Here is a 21,737-nt window from a genome sequence, read left to right as displayed (position 1 = left end):
TTGAGTCAGTATGATCTATTCACAATTTTGCTGACCTGTTTTACCCCCATATCCATTTCTGCTGACCTACCAAGCCAGTTATTTCTCCCTCAAGTAGATAGTAATGCTACCTGAGAAATTATTTACTGCAACAGCCCTAATGCTATCCCTTCATTTTTATTGCTGGACAGATGGACAATCAAGCAGTCAAGACATCTTTTAAAATAAAATTCCACATGATTTTAAGTCAGAAGACTGTAGAATTTGTCATCCTTTGTAAATCAATTGCAAAAATAAAACTTAAGTAAGATCGAACTGTGCCACAGTTACAGAATGGTTGTGTAACTCTATATTTAGAATAGAGATTTCTACATATTTGTAAATATTTAAAACTTTAAATTCACTTAAACCAAACCAACTAAAATAATCTAAATGCAAGCAAGGGTTGATAACAAAGAATGTAGGTCAGGGGCGTTTTATACCAATATAAGGTAGAATTTGGCAAAACCAGTGCAACTTCATGTTGCCCCTATCAGTGAGGGACAGAACCTGCAGGTGCACATGTTTTGCTTTGTTATATGTACTGAATTCTGTTAGTTGTGTTTGTCAGTGACATACTTTAATTCTCAGATTTATTCACTATCCTGCGTGCTGCTTTTGATATGGCCTGAACAGTGCAATGAGCAGCTTATGAAGTTATTGATAGCAGACTCTGCAAAAGGGAAATTCTAGCACAGGCTGATGGCTAGATTGGCTTTTTAGGTGAAGCTGAGCGTGTCATTTTACATGGTTGTACTTTGGTCTTCCCAGTATGAAATAAAATCCATCTTTGTAAAACACTAAAAGTCTAAAACTGAAGCATGTGATGTGGGTATTTATTAAAATAACTGCCATAGAAGGGATAAAAATCAAGACGGCTGTCCAAGTCCACTGTCCTGTCCTGGAGTTTTTTAATTTTCATTCTGTTTTTGTATAATAGCTATAGAATTAGCTCTTCAGTATAGCTGAATAAGTTGGTAAATAATGCATTCAGCTAGTTTTTCTTATAAGAAAAATGGTATCATCATGTGATACGTGCTGTCTGTTTTGATTGTGTAAAGCATTTTTACGATGTGTTTTTTATCAGGTGATGTTTGCATGGTAACAATTTGAGAAAAATACAGGCTTTATCAGTGAACAAACAGAAATCTCACCTTTTCTTTATCACTTGGCCAGCAGAGTTTAGAGAGTTGTCTTCCGTTTTATTTCCAGGCTGCTTTCTTTTTTCTACTTTGGTCTGTAAAGTCTCCATCTGTAAGGAGATTTAAGACCACAACATGAGAGATGAATGTAGAACTGCTAATATTTCAAAGGGGCACTGTTACTTGTCCTTCTAGTCTCTATTTAGTCTGTATTTTGTAAAAATTGATACTTTAAAAATGATTACATGAATCCCAAGCAGAGATGGAGAAGAAATAAGTACTATAGGTGTTTTATAGATGTGTATTTGTTTATATATGTGTTTGTATAAATATCTATAATATCAATTTGCAAGAATAAAAATTAACTGTCATCAGATAAAGTTCACATAACCAGCATCTCACATGCAAGTGTGTAGGCATATATATAAAAATATGCATGCATTCAATACCTGCAACCCTTCCTGAAGATCTACAAGCAATAATAAGTTCTTTTGATCAGTATTTCTCCACTGCTATCAAAGGCACAAGACAAGCCTCTCCTTTGTAAAAGTTATACTGCCTTCCTGTCCTACAAAAGGGATTTCCAAAAATAATTTAGAAAGGAATTTTCAGGGCCAGCTCCTCACCAGTTAGGCACTGTCCTTTTTAGCACCCAAACAGTCAGAACAGCAGTCGAGAGTCCTCCAAAACAGAGATTTTGTGCCAGTGACTCAGATTTGTGCTGCTTCACCTTTTTTTGTGTGACTGAAGTTCCACTATAGACCATCTGTTATGGCCACCCAGGCAGGAATACGGAGCTCACATCCACATTGGCATTCTGCTCTTTATGTAGCAGCTTATCAAACAGGATTGCTACGTAGATAGCACTGTGGAAGTCCTGCTCCATTGAGTGATGAACATAAATGGATCTAGCTGGAGCTTGTAAATGTTTCGTGTTGCACATCTGACATGTATTTGTCTACAGTAAGGGTCACATAATGTTCCATAAAGGATCTCCTATGTGTCAAAAGGAGCATTATCAGGGGTACCATGGGATTAGTTCAGATAGATAGTCCCTGTTCCAATACTAGTAAGCAAGAAAAGACTTGATCTCCCCAGAGAACTAATTATTCAGACCAGCAGGAAAAAGACCAGAAAGAGAAAGCGTTATGGAGGAAGCAGCAGTGCTGTTTGAAGAGGCAAATCAGCATGCAAACAAGGCTTTTCTGATACATCTTTTAACAAAAATGAACACAGTGGAATACCACATCAAAGTAACTGTCCTGCTCCATCAATTTGATTGAAACAGCACAATCTGAGATTTTTTTGTTTACTTTTGAATCAAATTCATGTGTAACGAAAAAACAGTCTATTTAGTCTGTTTACCCTGCAGCTGACTTCTGAGTCATGTTTTACACTTTGGGGAGGAATGGCCAACTTTGGGGCAACATTTATAATCGCAGTACCAAGTTTCTGTAATAATAAGCAAGTGCTCATGACGTTTTACCTACCACTCCTCCTTGTATCAGCTATGCGATAACACTTTCAGTGCCCTCAGGAGCTGAATTCCTGATGCATGTGTGGGGTAAGGATTTTAGGGTCATAGACACAACTACCCGAATGGGAACTAATTCTTCCTCTCTGTTTATAGACACTGCGTCATTTGAAGTCTGTTTCTGTAGTCAACATGGCAAGATAGATAAGTAGGAGCTTGCTCGCCTCTGCAGCTGGCTAGCTGCCTCCTCCTAGCACAACACTGCTTTCACTTATTCCCCAATTCACTTTTTTGTTCTTATTTTGTTCCCCTCCCCCAGCATCTTAACTTGCCTTCAGGGCCCAGGCGCTGCTTTAAGCCTAGTTTTCTGAATTTTTTGTTAACTTTCCTTCGCTGCCTGTTTACCCGTGCCTTCTTTGGGCTTTGCGGTGTGTTCCTCAGCCAACCTCCTCTCTCCAACTGTCACTCCCCAACTGCCTCTGAAGGTTCCAGCACTCCCCCCCTTCTCTCCTGGGGCTGCCTCTGCCGCCTGAAACTACGCCTGGAAACAGAGGCACGCGTATTATGCGGTCCCCTGTGCCGCTGGGGTATGGCTGAATCCGAAGTGAAACGAGGTCTGCTTCCGTTTCTTTGCTTTGTGATCAAGTCTCCTCTGTTCAGTTCTCTCTGCATTTAATGCATTATAAGCCAGTGTATACGCTGTTATGATCTCCCAGGATAAAGCCATCCCTTCAGAAGAGCACCCTTTACTGTGGCCCAACTTCCTACCTCATCACACCCCAAAACGAACAAATAAAATGAGTAAAGTACCAGTGTGTGGTTAAGGTGTCCAGGAGTGCTCTAAGTGTATGAACTGCTGCTCTCATAGCGCTTCCCACATCCCCAGGGAAGTACCTACCAGCTCCCTCCCAACCTTGGTGCATCTCTCATGGTTATAGCAGCAGTTGACAAAACACTTGAGATTTTCCCCAAGTACAGAGACCCTGAGGACAGAGTAGGCTGAGGTAGAGATACCTTGTTCTCTTTGATATAAAAGAGAGCAATCAAGTATTCGTCTTGTATTTTTTTCAACTTGGTTTATCTTCATCTCATGGTACAGCTTTAACCTATTAGATACTTTTAAATTTAAAGTTTTCAAATTATGGCAAATGAAAGTGTTCTTCTGTAGTCTGTCACTCAGCTCAGCATTGTAGGGAATGCTTAACATCAGGGGGAGTCTTAAAGCACTTAAATAAGTTTAAAATGTAAATCCTAATGGGTTCCAAAGCTTGTGGTACAAAGCTGGGCAGAGGAAAGGCTGTACAGGTGCCAAGGGCACTTCCACAGAGCTTTTGAACAACTTGTTAAGAGACATCAGGAACAAAGCCACTTGGAAAGAAGTGGCTGAGTGTTAGTCACAGGTCTAAACACAAATCCTCCTGGGAGTCTGCTGCATGAGCAGGAGTGCCCTCGTGCTGAGCAAAACAAAGTAGTCCCCTCTACATCCACCATAAGCGGGGGTTAGCCATAAGCAGTAGGGGCACAAGCCAGTCAGCGCTGCTGTCTGTTCCCTGGCTGGCGGATACAGCAGTAGAGACATTCTCGTAGGGAAGCACTGGAAAGGAACTTGTATGAATACTGCTGAAATAGGAAGGACAGGAAAAGAAAGGTTGTAAGAGCATTTTCTAAAATCTTCCCAGATCCGCTGTCAGGGTTAAACAAATAGGATAATTTCACCACTGAGAAAATTATGAATAAGAAGGCTTGTAGTTCTTTCATGACCCTGTACAGGAATTACAGATACCCTACAAATGAGCAGTAAGAAAGGACTTCACATGAGACAGGAACCGGACTTGAAATTCAAAAGCTATGAATCCTAGAAAAAGACAGAAATGGATTAGATTTAGACAGAAAATAGCAAAGAACCACCTAAACAGTCTCCTCACTAAGCAGACCACACAAAAATAGATAACGGAAACAAGAACAAAAATGGTGTTCTGTGCAAGTGGTGGAAGTTTAAAAACTTAGCTGACGAGATGAGACTGTCTCACTTCAAAGGAGCACATTGATAGAACTGATTTTTAGGAAACACTGAGAAAGAATGGCATTAAAGCCTCTCCAGTACTTGGTGACAATAAGAGATGAGAATGCTAAGGTTAGGAAAGGAATAGCAAATAAAACAGGAAACATCATTATACCATTGCACAAATCCATCATGCATCCTTCCTTATCTTTAATTCCATGTAATTTGGTATAGACTGTATTTAGACAAGAGAATATAGAGAAAGCCAAGAAATAAGATGGCTTAGTACAATTCCCACACAAGGGGAGGATTAATACATTGGGGATCTTGCGCTCAGAAGAAAAAACTTCAGGCTGAATTTGATAGAGGTCTGTCAAGATCCTTGATGGAATGGAAATGGGTGACATTTTTCAAAACTGCTTTGTATTACTTGTTCTTGTGTTATCTGGCAAGATGGAATATTACAAGCTTTCACGTCCTGTTATAGAGGCAAAAGGTATAAACGGGTTCAAATAAAACTTTTAAAAACCAGATGCCCAAGGGCACCAAGGAAATTAAATTGTCCTGGTACTTTAACAGGCTACCGTAATTGCAACATACATTACACATACAACACATTAATGAGTTTAGAAGCTTATTTGCCACTAAATAAAAATGCACTACTATCAACTTTAAAAATCTGTTCTATAGAGAAGTCTAGACAGCAGATTTAGGGTAAGATAACTCAGTAAATATAGAAGAATTTGAGCCAATATAAAATCTGTGATATGTTATGATAAGATTTGGCATATTATCGAGTGGCTTCTTTGACATGCTATCCAGTCCCCACACTTACAGAATTTTCAACATTACCCAGTGTCCGGTGGGTCCTGGAAGAATTTATAGCAAGAATCTTTAGCCAAGACGTGAATGAGAGAAGATCAAAAATAGAGTTGAGATTTTCCTTTTTAAGATGCAAGGAGGAGTTAAAACCATGATTTGCTAAGGCACCAAGTGGCACCAGCAGACACCTCTGGAAAATTCATCTTAAGCTATATTTAGTACGTTCAAAGAAATTGTGGCTCCCACTTGAGCCATTTCAGCTCAAATACAGATAAAAAATAATCAGATCACATAGACTGTTCGCTCATCTTGAATTAATAAATATTTAATGGAATTGTGCACTTCTGAGTCATGTTTAGTTCTAATATGTGTCTTTCTAGGTGAGCTCCTACCTCTCAGGAGATTCATCTCTAACTGCAATTCTATAGGTGTGCAGCTGTCCTTCATGTGTTGAAGTCCATCAAAAATACACTCAACAATGAAATTCTAATATTGAGAGCTTTTAGTACACAAATGGCTAACGAGACCCCTTCAAACAAGCTCTTCCCTGCAAGTTTGTTGTAGAATAATTCCGGTGTCTTGCAGTTACTGGGTTCTAATGATGGGCTGTTGGGACAGTTTTCTGAGTCCTGTAATCTTTGTAGAGCTTAGTTCTCGAAATTTTATCACCATCTTGTAGCTTGAGTGTGAGATACTCTGGGGCAACGCTGTTCAATGCCCGCCTGAGTACAATTTTAAAATGGGATTTTTTTCTTTTCACTGATTTATACCTAGGTCAAATTCATATCATGATCTTGGGTTCCTTTCTTGAAAACTCACTGCTGCTTCGTTTAGGACCTTAACATATCACTGAAGCCACATCCTGGAATATATGAAAATAAATGTTCTCCATCTTTACATAAAACATCCTTAGTTACTGAATTTTCTTCCAAAGTACACTATTTTTGATCCAGAATTTCATTCCTTGACATTCACACTGTTCTGATCGCATCAAATGTAATTCCACACCCATTGAAACCTACCTCAGGCCTTTTCCTAAGGTGATCCAGCTGGTTTTCTTTGGGATGTTACAGGAGGCTACACACTACCATTCTAATACACAACAGTGACTATGCTTTAGAGATTTTTTTGTCATAATTCCTGGTAGCATTGCACTTAGCAAACTGTTTTGATACATATATGTAAGCAATTTAACTTGCCTCCTGTTCCCCACTACAACTGACTGCTTTACTTTTAACAAGTTGACAGAATTATAACAAATATGCATGCCAAAGCTTTCATATGGTACCATTGCCTATCATCCCATTCAAATTGTTTCTTCAAGAAAATTACCACCTAGTGTTGGTCCTGCTGGTGATCCTCTACAGGGTATTTCAACCAGAATGCCATGTATGCAGAATTCTTTATTTTATTTTAGTTGCAAAAATATTTGCCATCTGAAATGCTATCTGCTTATTCAAGCCATTAGACAGAAATATAAGTAAGGTAGTCTGCTTTCAGCTGAGATTTACAAAAATACTCATTACCTCCTGGGAAAAAGAATGGTAAAAGACATTTGCACAAAAAAGTAGGGCATCTATTGCTGCTACATGTTTAATTTTATTTGATTTACTATACTTAACTTTTTCCTTTGTTGGCAAAAACAACCTTAGCTGTTGCTAATGCTGTTTGCCAGCATCTCCATCTGCATCTTTGGTTACTTCTTGGATTCGTTCTCTTAGCATTTGCAGAATTCTGCTTGCATCCTCTGAACTCTCATGGGAATTTTTCCCCTTTGGTGGTTAACATTCACAGTAGCGTGAAGTTATTCACATTGTGTATGACATTTTCCTGCAATTGAAGACACCTGAGCCCAGTTCCCTCTCAAATGTCTTACGTGGTCTTGGTGATCACTGTCAATGGTAAGGGAATGCCTTTGTCTCTAATTTAGAGGTCTTGGATTCACACTGTACACACCCATGTTTCAGTTTTGTCAGTAATGCCAAATCCCCTTTTGGAGAGTTTATCTAAACTAATCTCAGCTCGTAATTTTGCCATGTAGGTTTATTTTGAAACTGGACCCTTCCTTATCTCACCTTTTGTAGATTATTTCTTTTGGGGATGGTTTCCGTAAAGCACCTCAGAAAGCAGTCAATTTAGTCTCAGAGTTAGTGCCGAATTTCTGTCTGGCCTGTTTTCTGCTGACCTTTACTTAAATGATTATGTATATTCGTGTGTGCATGTATATTTGTAATGCTTTCTATCTCGCTCAAGTTCAATTTTACTACATAAAACAAGATTTTCTCTTGAGCTTAATGTCCCAGTTGTTTTATTAGCATTGTAACAAGTCTGCTCATACAAGGCACATCCACTGCACATCTGACTAAAAGTAAACATCCTGTGTTTCTCAGCCTTCTGTAAACCCCAACAGATGGCTGCTACTTTTACAAACCGTGCTGAATAGGATGGCTCACATTTCCCATGCAACAGACTTATTTCTGGAATCCAAACTCAGTATACTTCTTGCAGGTGGGAACATTGATCTAGCCACAAAGCAGTTTAGCCCAAATCAGACCTACCTGGTGACCTTTCATAGCTCAGACCCTCTTGCTTTTTGGAATGGATGTACAGTGGGGCATACCTTATATTGCTGATCCATCCAAAGTTGCAGGAGGACCGGTAACAGCTCCCACATTTAGGTCCTTGATCATCAAGCCTATAGGTCCTTTGTGCAATGCATCTGTTAGAACCATTGTGTGTTTATTTTTTTCCCAGAGAATATTTTTTGTAGATAGATGGTATATCTTAGAATGACTGGATTTCACCTTAATGCTCCGAGCCAGTCCCTGCTCAGGATACTGTCAGAATCTGCAGGAAATGCTGTACCTTTTCTCTGCTCCAGCTAACATTCAGGAGACATGTGCCACAGGCGTATGTCTTAGCCTGATTTCCCTGCAGCAGCAGTATACTGATGTTGTCTGTGCTTAACCCTGTCTCCGGAATCAAGGGCACTTCAATGCCCGGGTGAATTAGCAGCAATGCCAGCTTTAGACTTGACACTGCTCATGAGTGCTTTCAGGGACCCATTCCCATCTCAATTTTTTTCCTAAAAAGAAGCAACAAGGGAGCTACTTTGGCTGCAGGTCCTGACAAGTAGTCTCTATGAAGTCTTAAAAACAATGTTGAGTCTGTTTTGTCCTGAGGGAAAGGCACTTTGGGAGTGGGCTTCATCTTTTCTTGTTTAAAACTTTTCTCAACTGAATAACAGGCTTGCTCTCAGCAACTTGTGCCCACATTCCGTTGCCTGTTAGAGTATTAAGCATCAAAGGAAAAAACTTTTGAAAGACTACCTTGCATTCTCCTAGAACTTGTGTACTAACATTTTTGCATGGATGATCTTCAATGGGCTACATGTCTTTTCTGTTGTGTTCAGAGGCCCTAAAAATTATTCCATTTGTTTAGGAAGTAATTCTGAAGAATTAAGAAATTTCTGCTGTTTCTCCTCCAAATATACTATTGACTAAAATAGCTGAGTGCAAGGTAGTCTAGCATTAGCTATCCTTGTGTACCTTCATCAGCCAGAACCTCTCTGATTCATGAAAACCTAATACACAATAGGCATAGATCATGGGATATTTTCCTCCATCATACCAACGTAGAAAGCTCCCAGTGGCTCTCGAATGCAGATTTTCGTTAAGGATCCAGTAGACTGGTCACACTCCAAAACCCATCAAGTCTTTATTATTTCCTAAATCAAAGTTATTTCAATTTCCAATTTCCTTTACAATTCATTATTTTTGTAACAAACTGACTATTTTTAAGCCCAATCTCATTGTATTTTCAGATACTTTGTATCATCATGTCCATTGCACTCTTATCACTTTATCGTTAGCTGTCTTGCCTTTCAATTCACTGTTTGGTCATTTCAGAGCGACCCAGGAGACAAGAACTGTGAAACGAGAGATTTTACAGGGCTCTCACCAGCGTTCTGGTCACAATGAGGATATTTTGTGTATAACTCCCCATAATGGGAACATCCGCTTGGAGTAGTTTTTCTGTGGTTAAACAGAATGCACTGTTGGTCAAAATCTCTAACTAGTTTGAGTAAGAGATGAGACTCCGTTCAGCCTGTCTTCCAACAGCTTCTCCTGTTTTCTTGAAGAGAGACTCCCTAGGTGGTTATGTCCATTTTCCCACTAATGGGACTAAGTGTCATTGACTGGTGTATGCAGCCAAAGAGTTTCTTGAGATAATGGGTTTTTTACAAAAGGTCGTGCTCAGAAAAATCAATATTACAGAAAAAAACAACCTATCAACATTTTCCATTATATAGAGAGGAGTTTCCATTTGCTTTATCTTATCACATATCCTGGCCACAGAAAGATGGGCACTGGAATCAGGTGGACTACCTGCATTCATTGAACTCTGCCAATAATTTAGTACATTTTGCTAATTGCAGTATTCCAGTTCTTGTTTTGGTTCTTTAATACAGAAGAAAGATTTTAGGTCTGCCAGTACTGACCCCCTTGCAGGTGTTTTTAAATAAACTATGAACCACAAAGTTGTATCTACTTCTTGCCTTCTTTTTTGCAGTTTTTTACCATCGCCGTGCCTCTTCAGCTTTTCCACTGAGTTTTCCAAACTCAACAAAAGCATCCGTGAACCATTTTCCCTACTACAGTAAGAAAGACACATGTTTATGCATGTAGACTTCCCTTCTCGTCTGGGAAGCTGGACAATAGTACAAACCTAGGTACTACAAAACCAGACTAACTTTTCCACCTGTATAAAAAATTATGGTTCTGGCACAAGTATGCTTGAGTAAAAATGTCATGAATGATATCAGTGGTCGCTTGAGGCATCAAAATCAGGTATTCCCCACCCAGAAAGCTGGATTCAAGTGTAAGCCAAGTCATGAGAGCATATAATTTCTCCTGATGTTTGCTATATTAAGAAGCAATGGGCCATGTGTACAGCCTTGCAAATTTTAAGTGGGAGAGAAGCTTCATATGCAAATGCTAATCGTAATCACAGCCTAAAACACATGCTACCAGAAGCCTTTAGTGAATACACTCAGCCTCTCACCTTCTCGCTCCATACTCATACACAGATCCTGCATTATATGTATATCCTACATCTAGCTCCTGGTTTCCCCCTGTTAACTTGTAACTACTGTGCATGCCTTGCAGCTGGCCAAAATCTTTTCTACCCAGTCAGGGGCTACATCGCTGCTAGAAAGGATGAAAGCAGGGTCAGTGAAGCCCTTGAAGAGGGCAGCAACCTGTGTGGCTATTAAAGGAGGTGACAGGAGGCTCAAACTGTTCAGGAGAGAAATACAGATAACTCCTTACCAGTGTAAATAAGGCACATTCAAATGTGTTTAATTGCGCATGCCTGTCTGAGAATCTGGCTCATCATTCTCCTTTCCGTTTCTCACTCGGAGGGTCACTAGTGCCTGAAAACACTGATATGCCAAGGAAGCCAATTCCCCGTGGGAGCATGACTCTGCTCCACACAGACATTTTCCCTTCTGTCACTTGGCATAATTCAGTATGTGACTTGAAAATTCAAAATATAAACAAGAGAGAGGAACCAGGGCCAATACTGTTGTAAGCAGAATTCTCAAACCTTCCCAGTAAGTGAAAAATACCTCTCCTCCAGAAATACCACCCATTTTCCCATTCCTTTTAGCTTAAACAGAACTATTTCTTTGCAGCTCTTAACTGATGAGGAAATGGGGGGCAAAAATACCATAGTCAGACATACCTGTATTAGACTGTAAAAACACACCGCTCAATGCCTGCACGGCACAATACACGATTTAGCAGGCAAGTTTCTCTCATCTCATCATTCTCCTTTTCCTGTGAATTGCTTATTTCTTTTCTTTTTCTTTCTCATTTTTTTCCCATAACTTTGTTGTTCTTTAACGCCTTTTAAATATAGTTATGAAATATGTAAGTCTGTATTTAAATATATCTTTGTTCCTGCTGCTCTCATCTCTGTTACAGATGCGAGTTAGAAACCTTCAGTGTATTTATGCATCACTCTAAGGAGGAAAGAACTGTCCTCTACACGGTCCTTTACTACCTTCTGTTCCTCCCCATGTCCCAGGATGCACAAAGTTACTGCAGCTTTGCAGGTTTTTCCTGAAAATTGATAAATTATACACCTGAGCTAAACAAATGGAAAATACACCACGAGCACAGAGAGGCGTCTTCTGAAAGCCAGATCTGAGGTGCTACCTTTCCTTCAGTTCCTTATCCACCCCAGTGAGTGCTGACCCTCTCCCAGCGTGGCAATGAACAGCAGGAGGCACTAATGTTAAGGTGTCTCTGGAGTAGTTGCTTAAATAACGATGTGTCTTCTTCTTTCTCCGGGTGAAGCACCTGGTTCTGCTCTGGAAGGTGAAACCGGGCAGTTTCCTTGCTTAGGGTCACACTGTCCTGCATGCGGAGATTCTTTACTAACCGTTATGGCATCTTCCTCAGCAATTGCTTTGGTAATTGCTCCGCTACCTCTTTGCACCAGTTGCTCTTTGGGTACTCACCAAATCCCTTCAACATTCCTGCAGAGCCGTTAATGCTTCCATGGCATGCTGCTATCAAGGCAACCAAGTCAACAGGGAAGTGGTTGCAAAAGCTCTTTGCTCCGTTGGCTCCTTCCTTTGTGCAGAGGAGCTCCTCTGTAGTTTTATTATGAAAAGTGCTCAAGAACTAAGACAAAGACACTAAAGAAGCACGACGCTTTTCACTCGCAGAGCTGCACCTGCAGCATGGGCCATATCCACGCAGTCCTGAAACAATCCGCTGTTGCTGACGGCTCAAGTGTCACTTCAGAGCCAGATTTAGAAAGGTCAGGCTAGCACAGGCGTTTTAAGGGAGATGGTTTCATCTTTTTACGTGTTTGAATTTGAAGTTCAAACATTTAATGTTCCAAATTAAGGAAAGCTGAGAATGTATGGGAGTGTAGAAGGCATGATGTCTTTACGAGAATTATTAAAGTGAATTAACATGAGTGACAACTTCTTACCCGGATGGAAGAGAAGGGAGTAGAATTCAATGAAAGTTAGTACTCCTAGCTAGAGTTAAAAGATCTGTTCTCCTGCATTTTTGTTTCAGTGAAATGAGTTTGAGGGGAAAAAAAGAAACTATTTATCAGTGTTTAAACATGATAATGGGTAAATGGGTAGCTGTCATTTCTCGTAAAGAAAGTCCAATCTTAATTTTAGTATTTCCAGTGCCATGGCCTTGCATGGGTGTAGGGAAGTTGCTGGAATGGTTAATTTTGGCCTCTGCCATTATAATATACCTTATTTCTAATGTGAATGATGTCCAGTTTCAGCTGCCAGGCATTCATCCTGTCATACGTTGATTATTGTAATAAAAGCCTGTTATTACCAAATTTTATTCCCATACGCAGTCATTAACTGAAGAGCAGAGTCTGCAGCGCTCGCAGGCTGTTCAAGTAGGGATAAGCAGCCTCTTTACAACCTTCTGACTTCTTTCCTGTGGTTTTCTCCAGCGCATGGGAGAGGTGGAGGACTACGGGGTCTTGTGGAGGAGAGGCCATGGAGCCGGGCTTGTACTTTCTAGGGGGTCACATTTGAACCCAAGGTCCCAAAGCAGCACATACCCCTCAGTACAGGGCAGACAGCCTGTCTTTAGATGGCCCACGCTCATACGCACTTCAGAGAGACTGTAAGCGTCCTATCATTTTAATGTTACATGGAAAATAACTCTACAAAGGTTGAATTCTCTAATATACACATGTAAACCACAACATGCTGCAGCGGAGAGGGGGTCGTTTGTTTTTTTCTCTGCATTATGACCTCTGCAAGGAAAATATTGATGAGTTGGGGACTCCTACTCAGTGTCGTCATCCCACCAAACCTGAATTCAGCAGTTCTCACAGACGTGTGGCAGGATTCGATACTTATATTCTTGGCTGTTAATTAATTTTACCACTAATTCTAATGTATTCACAGAAGCATCTGTTCCAAAAGAAATTTTAAACATGGCTGAAGTCTGAGTTTTATACATTTAACGCTGGAAGTTTTTCATATTTAAGTAGATTTCAGTGGTACACAAGCTGTCTATTATATACGGTACTTGAGTTAAAGCACCGTAAGTTAGGGAAATGACAGTTATGTGTAGAGTTCAGTCTGTTGTGTATATTTCTATGTTACTAATGCAGGCTGTGTTGCTATGTGCACATTTCAAGCCAACCAAGGATTTACAACTTGCAGGTATGTAATGATATTGGCACTTACTCTTCGTTTCCTTATGGAGAAGGTAACAAATGCAAAAACTTCAATAAGAATGAAATAAGGGTAAAACAAACATCAGGGAAGACATGGAAATACAAATTTTTACTCCAAACGTTTAGACAACGTTGAAATTCATGAACAAGTTATCTTACTGAGTTAAGTCTAGATCTGGGTCAGGCTAAGTTAACTAAGGACAGGAAGAAATTGAGAAATTCTTAGTCCCAGATGAAAAACACATTAGGTAAGTTTCTTTTACATAGTCAGTCTGTAAGTGTAAAATCCAGCCACTGATACCACTACTCCTCTTACAGAACACCAAAAGCACCCTCAAAGCGAGTATAATTTTCACAATAAGCTGGTGTTGGGGTTTTTTTTAATCAGAAGCATTTGTGTCTCACTGTGAGAGCTGCCAGCTTGACCAACCCCATTTTATTTCTGGAAAGACCCATTATTTCATTGCCAACGTCCCAGGACTAAGGGAATCCGTTTCAGCGAGCACAGGCTGAAGCAGGTTCGTGGCACAGTAACAGCACCAGCTCCTTCTTTCACAGGTGAGTCTCCTGCCAGTGCCAAGGCTCCTACCAAGGAGCCTTTAGTCTCCTTTAGTCTCCTTTAGTCTCCTTTAGTCTCCTGCCAAGGCTCCTACCTTGGCAAGGGGCCCCGTGCAATACTGTCACTGATGATGGGGACTGAAGCCCTCGGAATTGCACTGGCAGCCTTCCGTCCGCTGGTATGCCCCAAACACCCCGGAGTGTAATTTTATTACAAAGCATTAGAATATATAAATATAGTACAAATATTACAAAGCATTCAGAGGCAGCGTTACGCCAGGGGATTTGTACAATTTTCCAAATGGGCGACAGCTGCCCTCGCTCCACCTGCGAGCATCTCAAGAGATGAGGTCTGCAGTTGTGAGGAGGTTTTCTCCCATGTGTTATTTAAGAATGTAAGGGAGACAGAGGCGATATGTGACTTCGCTTCCAAGTTAAGATTTTTCAGAAGGTTTTAGGGTACGTTTCATAGGTTTCAAAGCATTTTCCAGTTCTTGGGGAAAGCCTAAATGTGTACTAAAAACCGTCTTCAACCTTTCTGTGATGGAGGCCATGAATGATCACAGCCATTTAAGACATGCCCAGGTTTCTCAGAAGAATGATTTTAAAGGGATTGTCAGTGCCTTTAGTGCATTAAATACAACAATACTAAACTGTTAGTAACCAAACAGACCCGCAGGAGAGCTCCATGGGTTTATCAAACTTAGGCGAAATCTCTTTCTGACATAACTTACAATGGCACAGCCCTGGCTCCTGCACCACCTCACGCTGTTATCCCAAGTGTGCGTGGTGTTAAGAGCTACCGCTATTTATAAAATCCACGCAGGAGCACAGCAGGCAAATCAAGCCACTACAACAGAGGTCAGAAGGCGAGAGCCCCTGTGTGCCCTGTGGTCTCAGTTCACGCCATCACCTCCTTCATATCCGTGCCTCGGAGTCGCTGTTAATGCTCTCCCCTCTGGCTCTTTAAGGGCAAAAGCACACAAATAAAAACCTAACAAGATTGCTTTAGCTTCACCCATGGTGAGGAGCCTCCATTCAGCTTTATCTCAGGTCTACTTAGGAATACAGCCTGGACTTTTCCCTCTACTGACACTCAGACTCTCTCTGAAGAGGTTTCTGCCTCTTGTGCTCAACCTGAACCACTTGCTGGTGAGCCACGCTCTGCAATTGAGATTTTTTTGCCACCTGCCGAAGCCGTGTAGCGGTCACAGAGGCACTGCCGTGTCTGCCGAGCTGCCTTGAGTTTAAATCAAGCAGATCCCACTTCAGGGTTCCCCAACTGTAAGTCGCTGAACCGTGCAAAATAGGCGACTCGCGATGCTGGTGATGCGGCCTTGGAGGTGTGCGGCTGGGCAGCGGGAGAGAAAGCAGGGCCGAGCTCTGCGGTGTTTTACTGGGACAGCTTGTACCCCAGTGACGTGACACGCGCATGCAGGGGCAAAGCGTAAAGAGGTCTGAAAGCAGAGCTTGGCAAAAATCCTTACTCGGGGAGAGAAGTTGAGCTAAGTGCAAACTTCAGTCCGGCTTCCCCATCACCCAGGCACGGCTGCCTGTCGGACTGGCACAAGCAGTTGCTTGTCTGTGCTTGCCTTCCACTAGCGCTCATTAGCAAGGAAAACAAAGTTGGTTGAACAGAGCTGGCAGGAATCCTACCACTGTGTTTGCTAAATGGATCTGTTAAAATGTAAACAGAGATCACGTTGCAGGGCATCATCATAAAATACTGTGGGTGACATCTTAGCCGATTCCCAGACAGCACCGCTTCCTCCGCCTCGGTCCTGCTGCCTTCGACACTGGCTGCCACCATGCTGCTGCTCCTCTTGCACGCCTTGTTCGCAATTATCTTGACTTTTCCTCCTCTCTCTCCAAATGGTTCCCCACTGGGTCCTTTGAAGGCTCGTCGTTATCCATCAGTCGCCTGCAATCTCTCTGAGTCTTTCTGCTTTAGGAAAATAGGACTCTGGGACCTCGGTGTCCCCTTGGCACCCCTGCAGAAGCCCTTGGGTTTGCAATTTAGCCTTGATGGAGCACATGACAGGCCACACGGGTTACACCCGTCTTACTCCTGCCTCACCGATACACATCGAGTGGGAGTCACCTCTTTGTCTGACTTCCAAATGAACATTTTCCTGCTTTCTCCCCTGCTGCCGCCCCTCGCTCTCCCAGGGGCTCTCAGGAAGCAACCACAAAACCATGACTTTGTTCTCTCTCAATAATTCTTTAAAACCTTGTGCACATTCCCCTCCCCACCACCAATGTCCGCAAAAGCTTGACAAAAATTGGTAAGGGGCTGGGGCAATGTCAGGGTTTTCTGGTTTTATGACTGTGACTTGGCTAGCTGGTGTTCTCATCTCTTTACCCTTCCTTTTCTGTTCATGGTGGTTTATTCCCTCCGGTACGTGGGCTCCTTGTGTCCCTGTCCTCTGGGGTTCTAGACCTCAACAGAGGCTTCAAAGCTTTGAATTAACAAAATAAATTACTTCTGCTGGTAACATTATAAACTCCAGAAGGGGCCCAAGCAGCAGCAGCAGCCTTGTGGTGCAGAGGAATGGGAGAGAAGCAGGAGTTTGCAGCTCCAATCCAGTTCTGGCACAGATTTCTTACGTGCAACGGGGGAGCTTTTTGCCTCACCTTCCCTGTCCGTAAAATGAAAAATACAACATCCACTCTCTGTTTGACACACTTAAACGATAAGCTCTCTGGCAGGACGATTTATCCGTACAGCACCACGTACAGCATGTACAGAGCTGTTTATCTGCACAGGGAACCTTGGCCTCTGCTGGTGCCTCCAGCCACAACGAACAAAATGAGCAGGTAGGAACACAGGTTAGAAGTAAGTCAGTGGCATTCAGAGAAGAGTTCCTTAGGGAAGCTGAAGAGATACGCTGGTTTGTATCATTCTCTAAAAGCTGATATAGACATAACGGTTTTCAAGACCGTTCTGCTCATGAAATGTATGAGAACGAAACCATCTTGATAGAACAGAATGCATATCTAAAAAAGCTGCACTTTTAGAGAATTAAATTCTGCTTGGGTTCTAAAGTTTAGAAGTTTTAATTTTGCTCCTTGAGAATAACTATCTAACATACCTTTAAAAATGAGCTGGTTTATTTTAGTTATACTGGAGATAATAGAAAAAACAGCTCAAATCATGTCTAAAATCTGGGAAAAATAACCTTTGAATGACAGAGCACCATTTTCTTCCAGAAGATTAGCAATAGTTTATTATTCCAAGTATGTATTTAGACTATTCCACTTACACAGTTGCTTTAATATCAACCATATTAAAACCTCTGCGATAGCTGATCGCGTTCATGAGCGATTCCAAGCTTCTGTCACACAAGTACCTCTCAGACCACCGTTTCAGCAGGTGGGCGACACACGAGACCCCTTTGCACGTGCAGACAGGTGACCAGGCAGGCGGGTGCAACCCCCTCCGCTTTCCACTCTTTTTTCAATATGCTGCATGAAGCCACATGGCCCAAAACGTCGGCAAGCAAAAGAGTGCTTTTAGAGCACTTACTCGGTAACATTCCTGCAGTTTGGGGACTAAAAACATTTATTTTAAAACAGTATGTTTCCTGTTTCTTTGGTGCCGTCCCTGTGCTTGTGCTGGTGAGCCGGACAGTTGGAAATCACCCTGGTAACTGTCAACTTCACCTTCGCCTAAAGAACAGAAATAGTTTGAGATCAAGAAGAGCAAGGCAGGAAACAAATACAGGGGATTCTTAGAGAGAACTTCAGTAACTCTCTTTGGTAGTAAGATGACCCTGGATTGCATAGTAAGTTAAACCAACTTTTTTAAAAAAATAATAAAAAGAATGGAACGATGACACCAACAGAGCAGTAACTGTTCTTCGTGTTTTCTGCAGTAGGCCAGCTACGCGAGCACACTTTATTCTCCTGTATCTTGGATTCTGACCCAGCAGAATGCTCTGGTTTGCATCCGCATGAGCTGCCTAGAGCTAACTGTGGCCTTTCTTCTTTGAGGTTTTGTAGGAGGGTTCATGAACGTGGCATGCATGGAAACCTGGGATCGACAAGAAAAACCTGCGTAGTAGCTTAACTCGCCCAGCAGTGTGGAAAAAACGTTAAGAACTTGAGGGGTTTTATACTTTGCAAACAAAAGGAAGTTCATTTCCTCCCTTAGCTCACCATAGCATTATGCGCAAAAACACGCCTGGAGCTCTTGAAATACCTTTACTTATTTCTGTATCTACCAAATTTATTTATAGAGCCATCTGGAAAACACGGGCTTTTCAATTACAAGATACTATGAGGCTTTTCAGAATTGTTTCATAAACTAAAATCTTTAAAAACACCCACACCTACAGAAATTGTCAACAATAATCAAGTCTCAGGACTTCTTTTTGGTGTATTTGAGGAGTATTGACAGGAGAGTTAAAACTGCCATATTAATGCATAAATAGGTAATTCTCCATGTGGTAACTTTACCACGTTAATAAATCTAGCAGTCAGCAAATGTGTCTAAGACATTACACATCCCTGTAAGAAACCACAAATACTTCAGTTATGTCTCATTTTAATGCCGTCTTGGGGCATTCTAACAGTTTAGAAAATAAGTGCGAGCAAATTCTTAAATGGAATACAATAAACATGTAGGCTTAGAACATCGGGAACAAAAGTGAGGCGAAAACGGGGAAACACGAGCGTCCTGGATGGCAGGTGAATGCGTACAGGGAAGAGCAGCTCTTGCTCACTGCACAAGCCACCGAGCTAGCTCGTCACAACCCAGAGTTACAGTTCACTCACTGTCTGGGCATCCTGGCGATAAACCACAACAGAAATGTTAAAATAATAACACTAATAAAAATAAATAAGGATTTGGGCTTATTTTAGCTAAGATGTTTTAACAAAATGCCACCATTCATTCCCTGGCATGTGGTGGGATGCCTGTGTGCTCCTATTACATTCCTTAATTGCCTTCATACCTTGTATTTGCAACAGATAGGAGTCAATAATTGCAACCCAACTAGAAGAATTAATTCCAACAATCACTTAATCTTCTTGTCACTCTAATAGCATACACATATAGAAGACTACCCAAGATCTTTATGAATACCTTGTTAACGGTTTGCTATCTAGAGGTATTGCCTCTCACCCATCCATCATTATATGTCTTCACTGAACAAAACAAGATTATTTTATAAAACACTCATTTCTTTCTAATAAACGTTAGGTTGTCTAGTACTGGCCTCAGCTAGACTTTGATTTTTGGGGTGTGAAGCACAAACGCCATCCTAGCTGATCCAAGACACTGTTGTCCTTACGGGTGTTGCCTCTGCTGTGCTGGCATAATGACAAGTATAATTGTTCCCCCTTAGTTTTGTCAAAAAGAGCTAATGTTGGAACGTACAACCGCTTGGCATCTAAGTGCTCATTTGGTAACATAATTGTTACATTTACATGTTCAAGTGTCCTAAGTATACATTTTTTTAAAGTGTAGCATAGCAAACGCAAGTCTATTTCTAAGTGTTCCTACTGCAAATCTACAGCTACGCAAACTTTTGAAAAAATACCGTACCTCAGCCAGGAACATCCCCCTGTTTCTCCTCATCCCTCATTTATCAGGCCTAAATTGAGAGAGCTCACCAAGGTCACTGTTACAGTGAAGCCTTGAGGATTCCTTCTTCAAACGATCCCCACATTACTGCTAGGAAATGTTGCACTATGCATTCTCTAGATGTCCGAGTAAAAGAATTTTAAAGCAACATTTGAGATCTCCATGTAGAAATAAGGGTTCCCATCATCAAAGCATGTCAGCCTCGATTTCTTTCAAGACCCAGCGATCAGCTCGCATATCAACTCGTGTCCTCTGCAGCGCTCTGGTGAGTGAGAGATACCCAAGAAACATCTTGAATTGTTACCAGCTTCAAACACAGGGACGTATTTCAGCGGCACGTGCAGCTGGGCAGTTGCTGACAGAGCATCAACAGAACCAGAATTTCCAGTCCCGGGTCCGTAGTTCTTCCTCCCTTGCTTCTGGTATGACACGCAGAAACAAAAGCACATCAAGAAAGAAACCATTTTTCTCTAAGACAAGAGACATGAAACTCTGAATGCAAACTTCACATCCACCAGCACGGAATAATTTTTGCCAGGAATAATTACAGTTTAAGGTAGCGTTGCAAACGCTTCCTTGGTTTACCTTTCTGCCTTCATTCCTCATATATCCACAGCACTGAAATCAAGGCAAGAAATCAGAACCGCTGTACTTGATTTACAGGCGTTGCTCTCCAGCGCCCTCCAGAAGCCCCAGCAAAAGTTAAGTTAGCCACTTCCAGCTATTTTACCTGCTATGTGTTTATTCAATATTTTTTAATCTGGGTCTGAAGTAGCGAGTCTTGGCGTACGTCGTACTCACAGGTACTCAACTCTGTTAGTAATTAAGAATTCCTGTATTAAAAACATCCAGAAAAGCAAGTTGTGGGTCTGTATTTGTGCCTGAGCTTTAGTCTAATATACTTGCCAGTACTAATAATATAAAGTATGCTGCCCGGGGTGCAACAGTTAGGAGTGATCTCTGGTGATCTCCTGTGTATTGTGATCTCCTGTGTATTGTGAGTTCCCTGGGCCTTCTGTTTTTTCCACTTTTATTAGACTTCCCCAAATGCTCATTTTAAATTAGCGCTGAGAACTCTCTTGAACTCCTCCCAGCATTTCTCACGGCCAGTTCCGAGCTCCTGTGGCAACAGGCTGCTCAAGCACCACCTTTATGGGATCTCAGCAGCAAGCATCGAATCTTTACTCGGAGTGTGAGAGAAGACTGAAATTGATACTGAATTGAAAATGTAGTATATTCCCATAAAAATATTGGTGCCAAGATTGCAGCAGGAGTATACAGAATAGTATTTTCTGTCATTCTGTTCCCAGAAAAGTAGATAACTTTCAAAATACAGATTTCAAAGTATCTAAAGGCACGAGGATGCAAGACTTGAAGAAATGGATGTGTTGAAATCCAAGTAGGACAGAACACCACGACAGCAAGCTGGGGCCAAGCAGTCAGCGGCAGTCGCTGAAGTTAACCCCACTCCACTCCCATTAGCCAACACCCCTGTGCCAGTTTACAAGCTGGTATAGAAAAAGGAAACGGAAAACAAGATGTTACCAAAGATCCTCACAATTGCTTGTTAGGTTATCTGCAAATAATTCTGATGAGGAGCCAAGGAACGGAGCACCGTATAATCACCTACCAGCGAGCTGTAAGTTCACAGGCTGAACTGCTACCTGTAGCTGCCATCTCCACACTCATTTTTGCCTTCCTTTTTTCCACGGCACGTGAAATCCCCAAACCCATTGGTTCCTGCAGGGTAGAGGTAGCGGTACTGGCGTGAGCAGTGGCTCTCCTCACTGCTAGCAGAAGTTAAGAAGATGCAGCCCCTGTGAGCAAACACCTTCTGCCTCTCTTGCATGCTTCACTGACAAATTGCTCATCTCGCAGACAAACAGGAACTGGCTT

This window comes from Mycteria americana, chromosome 5 (genome assembly GCF_035582795.1).
Source record: "Mycteria americana isolate JAX WOST 10 ecotype Jacksonville Zoo and Gardens chromosome 5, USCA_MyAme_1.0, whole genome shotgun sequence".
Lineage (NCBI taxonomy): Eukaryota > Metazoa > Chordata > Aves > Ciconiiformes > Ciconiidae > Mycteria > Mycteria americana.
This window is presented reverse-complemented; position numbering follows the sequence as displayed.